This window comes from Emys orbicularis, chromosome 11, assembly GCF_028017835.1.
Source record: "Emys orbicularis isolate rEmyOrb1 chromosome 11, rEmyOrb1.hap1, whole genome shotgun sequence".
Lineage (NCBI taxonomy): Eukaryota > Metazoa > Chordata > Testudines > Emydidae > Emys > Emys orbicularis.
In genome coordinates this window covers 58,896,319-58,905,003 of record NC_088693.1, presented here as the reverse complement: position 1 = coordinate 58,905,003, position 8,685 = coordinate 58,896,319, and the positions used below count along the sequence as shown (strand labels likewise).

General features: G+C 41.0%; 1 protein-coding gene across 1 annotated transcript in view; it reads left to right on the top strand.

Moving 5' to 3' along the window:
* Nucleotides 1-212: 212 nt before the first annotated feature.
* The window catches only part of TRAK2 (trafficking kinesin protein 2), a 64,556-nt gene continuing 56,083 nt past the window's right edge, over nt 213-8,685 (top strand). Inside the window, exon 1 of the mRNA XM_065413149.1 lies at nt 213-318. The gene's annotated coding sequence lies outside the window, so the exon portion shown is untranslated. The remainder of the gene's footprint in view (nt 319-8,685) is intronic.

The window sequence follows — 8,685 nt, the reverse complement described above, 5'->3', positions numbered from 1 at the left end:
CCCAGCCGAGTCCAGCGCCGAGCGGAGGCTCCCGGGCGAAACTACGAACCCCAGGCTGCCACTCGGCCTCAAGTGCGCGCTGGGAGTCGTAATCTCCATCGCGAGCCTCGCCCGTTGCATGCCGGGATTTGTAGGCCCCGGGTTGGCCTGACGGAGCGTTCGGTCGCTATGTTATGACGCAGAGCAGCGGTCACCACCTTCTTCCTCTCTGCTTGCCCGCGAGTCGCGACCCTGCTCCCGGGGTGCTGCTGAGGCTTTTGTTTAGCTAGCGGAGGCGGCCGGAAGCGCCGGCAAGGAGGGAACCCCGCCCCGGAGCGGGTAAGAGGGGCCCGGGGTGATCACCGCTCCCCATGATTCCCCCGTTCACCGTGATCCCCGCCCCGTCCTGACCCCCTGGTCCTTCAGCCCCGTCCTGACCCCCGTCCTGGGTCCTCTCCATCTCCCCCGCCCGTCCTCCACCCAATGGTCTCTTGACCCCGCCCTCCACTCCCCCCGGTCCTTCAGCCCCCTCCATCTCCCCCGCCCGTCCTCCAACCCCCCCCCCCCCCCACCGGTCCTACAGCCCCCTCCATCCCCCCATCCGTTTTCCAACCAACAGTCTCCTGACCCCGCCCTCCAACCCCCCGGTTCCTTCAGCCCCCTCCATCTCCCCCGCCCGTCCTCCAACCCCCCCCCCCGGTCCTTCAGCCCCCTCCATCTCCCCCGCCTGTTCTCCAACCAACGGTCTCCTGACCCCGCCCTCCACCGCCGCCCGGTCCTTCAGCCCCCTTCTGCCCTCCTCTTTCAGCCCCTTGGTCCTCAGTTCTTCAGCTCTCCCCGTCTCCTCTATCTCGCCCCCTCGTCCTTCCCCCCCCTTCAGTCCCCCGCTCCCTCCATCCCCCTGTTCCCTTAAGCCCCCTACAGCCCCCAGTCAGCTCCACCCCGCCTCCGGTCACCTCCACCTCTAACCCAGTCACCTCCCTCTCCCTGGTCTTTCAAACCCCACCCCCCTGTCACCACCCCCCACCCAGTCACTTTCATCCTCCTGGTCCCCCTTTATTCACCACCATGTCCTTGTTAACTGAAAACAATGGGCCTGTTTCTTTTCTGAGTGACACCCATGGAATCCCCAGTTGTGTGACTGGGATAAATCCCTGCAGGCTCAAGGATGAGTTTTCTCCAGCCCTGCTATGGAAGTGATGATTGCTGGGAGAGACATGGAACAGGGAGCAATGGAACTTCCTTCCCATTTGTGGAGGGGGGTGGGAGAGTTGTACTAAATTGGAAGGAGCATTTCATAAACCTGTTCTCTTATAATGGTCTCAAGTAGGGCTTCCAAGAGGTGTGTGCGTGGGAGGAGTAGTTACTCTTTGAGTTTTTTAACACCCTTTCCTTTCCTCTGTTGATGATTCAAAATGCAGATTGCTAACTTATTAACAGATAAGTATGGCTAAGGTGGATTAATTAATTAGAAACTAACTAATGCAGATTAGTTATTATTTAGAAACTAACGAATGCAGTAATGTGGCCTCTTACTGTGGCTATACTGTCAAAGCTGATTCCGTTTACAGATTCTTGGTAGATTTTTCTCAGTAGAATGTTTTATTCTTGGCACTTGCTGGAAGAAGTTAATTAGGGGAGGTTTGCTTTATTTTACACTTTCTTTCAGAGAGAATACAACTGAGTAGCCTAGAGCATGAGACTGAATCAGAAGGTCTGCATTTTGTTTCTGTTTTTGCTGTTGACTTGCTACATGACTTGGGGGAAATTGTTTACCCTCTGATGCGGTGTCTACTCTATTGCCATCCTTTTGGGGGGGGGGGGAGATTTTCCACTACCATTGGTGTAATTACAATGTTGTGTTTTGTATGTAGGCAAGGTACCTACATTTTTATCACTATATCATATAATCCTGCTCAGGATAGTACTAGATAATGCAGTGTAAGAATGCAAGTGTCCTATCTACACTAGGGCTCCCACTGTTGCTACTGCTTCTTGGGAGATTCCCTAGAAAAGTTTAATGTGGGTCAAGGCTTTAAATTATGTTAGGTCAGTGGGAAGCAATGAAAACAGCTTCAAGTATGCTTGAGAGCGCCTTTTGTTTAGATTATCACCAGGTTCGGTTATCACTGGGATAATTACCCAGTTTTTATTCAGAATATCACCAGGTTGAATCATCTCTAGGTTTCGTGGTCTGCTACCATCAATTTTTTAAGTTCTTGGCCATTTTTGGCTTTTTTACATGCAACTTTACAAATTTCACCCATGCAGGAGCTTGAACATTCAGCTATTAGTTATTACAAGCATTTCAGCCTCTGAAGTGTGAGTTTCTTTTTAAGAAAAGAAAATTCTATAAGAACCCATGGAAGTATTCTCTGCCATCATATATAATATGTGTATTAAGAATGCTCAAATTACTGTAATACTTTCAGTCAAATGTTATACTTCATTGTAAATTTTAGTGGTAGCTGCAAACATGCCAGATGGCATGACTTTAAGCTCCTAATCAATGAGTTCATTCATTCATTCAAAGTACCTTTCAATCATATTATGATTAGAGATTATATATTTACTGATAGAAAATAAAGCTGTTTTAAATTCTGTTGTGGCTCTGCTCATGTGCAGATCTGGTGCAAAAGAGATTCAGACTTCACCAAGTTTTGCAACAGTCTTCTTCACTGCAAAGTTGTATTATGGCATTAATAGTGATACTGTAAGAATTTCTATTAGAAACCCTGTTTTTCATGAATTACCTGGTCTGTTTCAAATTATACTTTGTTAAAATTACTCTTTGAATGCAACTTTTAATCTTTTCTTGAAATCAGTCCTCAATTATATGGAGTCAAATACACATCGTTCTTTGTCTTGGTTTCGGAGGTATTTTTGATAAATTCTGACAAGAGGATTTTTCATAGAAAACCTGTGTGTTACTGAGTGACTCATTGGACTTTGGATGGGGAAAAAAACACCCTTTGAAAATACCCTGAATTTGATTACCTTCAGAAATGCTGCAAAACCATTTGTGGGGTAAAGTTAAGGGTATGTTACTGGCTATAAATTAGGGTTGAATGACTTTTTTGGATTTTTTCCCACTTTTATCCTAGGCACCACAGTAATACAAATAATAATTTATCTCAGCTAGTAGATTATTATTTATCTTTATTTATCTAAGGCTGCTGGCTGGCAGAGTTAACTTACTTGTATATTTAGTGTTGTAAATCTAATTATTGTCATGATGCTTTTATATGGGCATAATTTTTTTAAAGTTGAATCTAAAAAAAATTGTGTATTTGGAGTAGCTACTCTTGTTGCAGTATTCTATAAAGAGGTATTTTAAATATACCCATCTCTTAGGCATGTTGTCAATATTGGTCAGTGATCGTAACCCATTTTGAAAGCCTCAGATGAAAGGTGCTATATAAAGAACAATTTGTATTTTATTTATGGTTTCACATCTGCAGATCCTGTTCTAGAAACAAAATTCTTAAACTTTTGTTTCAACATAAAGCCCTCAACTTTCTGTGCTTTGGTTAAATTGAACCATTTGAGTGTCAGTAACTCTTTATTAAGGATCATTACCACTGTCTCTACATAGAATGAACCAGATAATACAATTCAAGGCTACTTGATTTTTTTTCTTTTTCTCCAGTCCTGTTGCTACCAGTAGCTGATGTCGCCCAGTTACAAATGCAATACTGTTAATACTATTCAGGCCTCTGAATAACATTACAAAAGAAACAAAAATTGTTTGTTGGAAAATATACTCTGTGATTTAGGAGTGAGCAGTAAAGCTAGTGACTAGTTGTGTTACTGTTTTTTCTGAAACACATCATTTAACATCATTTATAATTAGCTTCTCTCCTCCCTCCTCCCCCCTTCTTTTTATACACACTTCAACACTGTCTTGTCTCTTGGATTTCTTTGTTTCCTTCAATAGAGATATAGTGACATGTGAGTAGTTCATTTATATTGGTCACAGATCAATGTAATTTGTTCTTGTAATTTATGGCAGGGGTGCTAGAGCGTTGAATAGATGCCTGTTGTTCATATAAATATAATAATAAATTGTTGAAGTAAATATGAAATAATCTAGTTCCCATTGCTTGACGTATTGATTCCCCTGTATGAGGTGATGCTGCCATAATATTTTTATATCTGTGTAGCCTAGTTTATCTAATCTCTATTAGGTATTTCTAAGGCCTTGGTTTTATATGACTAAAGTTCTTATGCAGCACAACTTTTTGTGACAGTGATTTGCTTCCATAAGAGAGGATCTGTGGGGGAGGAATAGCCTTTCTGCTGTGTCCTGACTCTGTAGGAAGCATAGGGATATGTGATTCACTGACAAGTATTGTTCTAAGAAATTACAAACCAGCATTTCCACAGAGATGATTACAGAACTGACAGCAAAACCTTTCTATCACTTAAAATGGTGGCTATACTCATTTTGAGGCTGGTGATTCAATAATAGACAGTGAGCAAGGTTATTATTTATCGGAGCATTTTAATAGTGCAAAATTTGTTTTAAAATACAGTCGTGCAGAATTTGTTTTTGAGCGTTGAACTAAAATTCTCAAACTGTTTAAAAAAAATCACATTGTGGAATTTCTGAAGACCTCTAAAAATATAGTGATTAATACAACTCTATAGATTTTCAAACAAATATTTAAAAAAACCAATAATGGCATCAGATGAAAGTAACTTAGCTACTGCTTCTGATTTGAAGAAAGAAATGTTACTTGCTTTGTTTATAATCTTGAAGTAATGCACTGTTTTAAGTATATTAAGAAACCAATCTCTTGACTGATAATAAGTATTTCCAGATTGTGTGTTTTACTAGCTATGTGTCAATGCCCCTAAATGCTCAACAAAACTGAATACAACATGCTCATTTTAAGTTTTGCCCAGTGAAACAAACTTGTACAGTAAGACTCTTAATATTGTAAGAATATTTTATCCTAAAGATCTTTATGTAAAGACAGTGATATAACATATTGATGAAAACTGATAATAATACACAGCATTTAGGTTACTATTTTGGGAAATCCAATCTCTTGCTTGTGTCCTCCAAGAATAAAAGGAAACAGCTGCTTATATTATTCCATGATTCCCCACTAGTCATTGCTAAAATATTTATTTTCTGCCACTAATTCACTCAGAGTACTCAGTCCATTTCTAAGAAATGACATACCCTGTTTGTAGCAAAGAGACATGAAGACACCACTTGCTGACTTTCCCTGGAGCCACCCAGTCCTAACTTAGACATGTACCTAAGGGCCTTTTGTTTCCCAAAGAGTCAGGAATTTAGAACAGAGTCATCAGAATTTCATTGCAGTCTTTCCCTGCTATGCTCCCTGACCAAAGTATTGGTTTCATGACATTTTCTTGTACTCTGAAATAAAGGTCCAGGCCTCACTGGATGCTTTTGGTGAAAGTAGAAGGAAAAGAAAACCCACACTGCCAAAATGGTAATATATCTGTTATTAATGTTGTGTATGTGCAGAAAAGATTTGGGAACTAATAATCATGACATGGTTACTTTGCAGAAGTTGTTGTAGATGGACTTAAAATAAGAACTGTTTGTTTTGCCATGATTTTGTACAGAAACTCTGCTTTCTCCTGTTTTAAATACTGTTATTCAGTTACCTGAGCATGTTCCTTTTTTCAGTGTGTTTGCCCTGTATTTTTGCTGTACTGTCATTGTAGTGTGTGAAGAGCATCAAATTATTTGATTTAAATATCTGAAATGAGTCTTTGCTTTAAGTAAAAATTCTTAGATAAAAGTTAGCTAAATTAATTTGCCTAGAATCTACCAATTTAATTTACTAAATCTGTTTTCATTACAAAACTTTCAAGCTGTCATGGGTGTCATGCTGTCTGGAGTGGCTCACGACTGTGAGAGCCTACTTGAGGGCAGACTGTCAAAAACCGGGTGGACACCCCAAACTGGTGATCTGTTCTATAATTAGTTTTCACCAAGTCAGTAACAAATGAGAACTGCTAGATCAGTGGTTCTCAAAGCCGGTCCGCCGCTTGTTCAGGGAAAGCCCCTGGCGGGCCGGGCCGGTTTGTTTACCTGCCGCGTCCGCAGGTTCGGCCTATCGTGGCTCTCACTGGTCGCGGTTCGCTGCTCCAGGCCAATGGGGGCTGCGGGAAGGGCGACCAGCACATTCCTTGGCCCGCGCCGCTTCCCACAGCCTCCACTGTCCTAGATCACTATAAGTATCAGGGGGTAGCCGTGTTAGTCTGTATCCACAAAAACAACAAAGCGTCCGGTGGCACCTTAAAGACTAACAGATTTATTTGGGCATAAGCTTTTGTGGGTAAAAACCATCTGAAGAAGTGGGTTCTTCTTCGAGTGCTTGCTCATATCGATTCCAATTAGGTGTGCGCGCGCCGCGTGCACGATCGTCGGATAATTTTCTACCCTAGCAACACCTGGTGGGTCGGCTGTGTTGCCCCCTGGAGTGGCGCCTTCATTGTTGTTTTTGTAGATCACTATAACAGTCTTAACATGGAGGTCCAGAGAGTCCCCTTAGACTCTCCAGCCTATCTTGCCACCCAGACAAACTGGACTTCATGATAAATGCGCACATAAACCAAAAATCACCCCACATTCAGGTTGCTTCTAATCTCAAGATGCCAGTCACTTACCCTAGATCAATTGATGCCCTAGATTTTACACCAAAGACAATGCCTGCAGCTAATCCTGTAACAAACCATCTAAAGGTTTATTAACTAGGAAAAAGGAATAAGAGTTATTTACAGGTTAAAGCAAGCAAACATCTACACAGAAATTGTTGCCATCTAAATCCTAGGAGTGACAGAGTTGTAGTGATCTCTCAATTCAAAGTGTCTTTCCAGGCAAACTCAGGAGGCAGCCTGTAGGGATCTCTGGCTCCAATTTAGAATCTCTGTCCCTTCAGAGTTCAAACAGCCAAAAAGATGGAAAATTTTCACATCAGCTATTTTTATTTCCCTCTTCCAGCATTCAGAGCAATGGGATGAGGCCTTCTGCACATACTCCTCCAGGGGTGTGATAGAGCCATTAACCAATCCTTCGTATTGCAATGGTCCTTTGTGGCCCATTTGATTTTGATAGTCCTTCTGGATGGGCAGTAGGAATGATTTCTGTGCCTGAGTTCACAAGTTTAGAGCAAACATTTTCAAAGGTATAAAGCATAACTTACATATTTTCTTAATACATTCATACATTCGTATAAAACTAATATTTAGTTTTGCTCAAAATAACATTCAAGTGACCTGTTCTGGTCTCCAGCTCTGAGTTCTTAGCTAATGCCTGCAGCCTGGGCAAGAGCTAGCATCTGGCCTGCCACTGTCACAGTGGGTATTAATGACTGTCATTAAACTAATTATTCTTGAAATGGTGGCACTTGGGAGACATATACATATGGTTATGTTTCGTTCCCAGTTGCTTTACACTTTAAATCCAGAAAACTGATGGTCTTGCATTCAGTGTGTAAGGGCTTGTCTACACTGGGAAAATGATCAGATTAACCATTGCAGAATAAGGTATTCTGCACTAGCTCCCGTATGAAGACTCTATTCTAGAATAAATGTGACTTTTATTGTGGTCGCATCTGAGGTAGGGGAATTATTTTGGAATAAAATCACTTTTATTCCTGAGTAAAGTATTCACACAGGCAGCTGTTGTGGAATAGTTTATTCTGAAATAGCTATTCTGGTCAGCTTTCCTGTGTAGACAAGACCCTAGTCATGTCTAGTGGTTTTAAGTCTTTGAAATTTTCTGCAATTAAATGTAGTTAGATGTAGTCTTGCAGTTATTCAGCTGGGACAAGTGAACAGCCTGAGTTGTTTCTCACTGCCTGCATTTCCTTTCATGATCCTGCAAATATTTACATGCCTGCTTAACTTCATGCACTTGCATAGTCCCATTGATCTCATAGGCTCTGGGACTTCATTTGAAGTACTCATATGAGTAAAGTTATTGCATGTGTATGAGTGTTCACAGGATTGTCCCTTAAAATTCTTTTTTACTTGTGGTTGAATAGGTGATAACACTTGCGAAAACATCTTTGTTTATATAGTCAGAATCTCTAGTCCTTCAATTACAGGCATATGTCAAATTAAAAAACAAAAACAAGTCAAAAATAGATTCACACACGAAACCTTCTCCAGACACCCCCGCCGATTTTGATTGCTTTATAATCACATTTTACTTTTTAAAACAACATTTTGTTACTAAAAACTTTAAAGAAGGCTTTAAGGTTACTGCTGCCTAATTGTACCTTCTGTTCCTTCTACTCCTCTGGGACATGAAACTTCAAAACCCCCAACTCAAATATTAGGAAATACTCATATATTCCCAGAAAGAAATGTTGTTAATAAGTCAAAAACAAACCTATTTATGTGAAAGACCTACATCAATGAGAGAAAATGGCTATAAAGGGGAAACAATGCAACTGACTAGACACAAAGTTATGTTAAATGCACAAAATAAATTGGACATATAGAGACGTTTTCTTCAATATCTTTTAGTTATGGTAACTTTATGTGGTACAATAGTAGTTAAAAATTTTTTTCCAACACTTCTGTTTGTGTGTGGACGTGTTAAACTGATGGTGCCCTGGTAAGGGCAGAGAGAGCAAGCAAGCGAGAGCTTACAATCCATATCTGAGACATCAGAGTCTTCCAGTGAAACCAGATTTGACATTTGACTTTTCT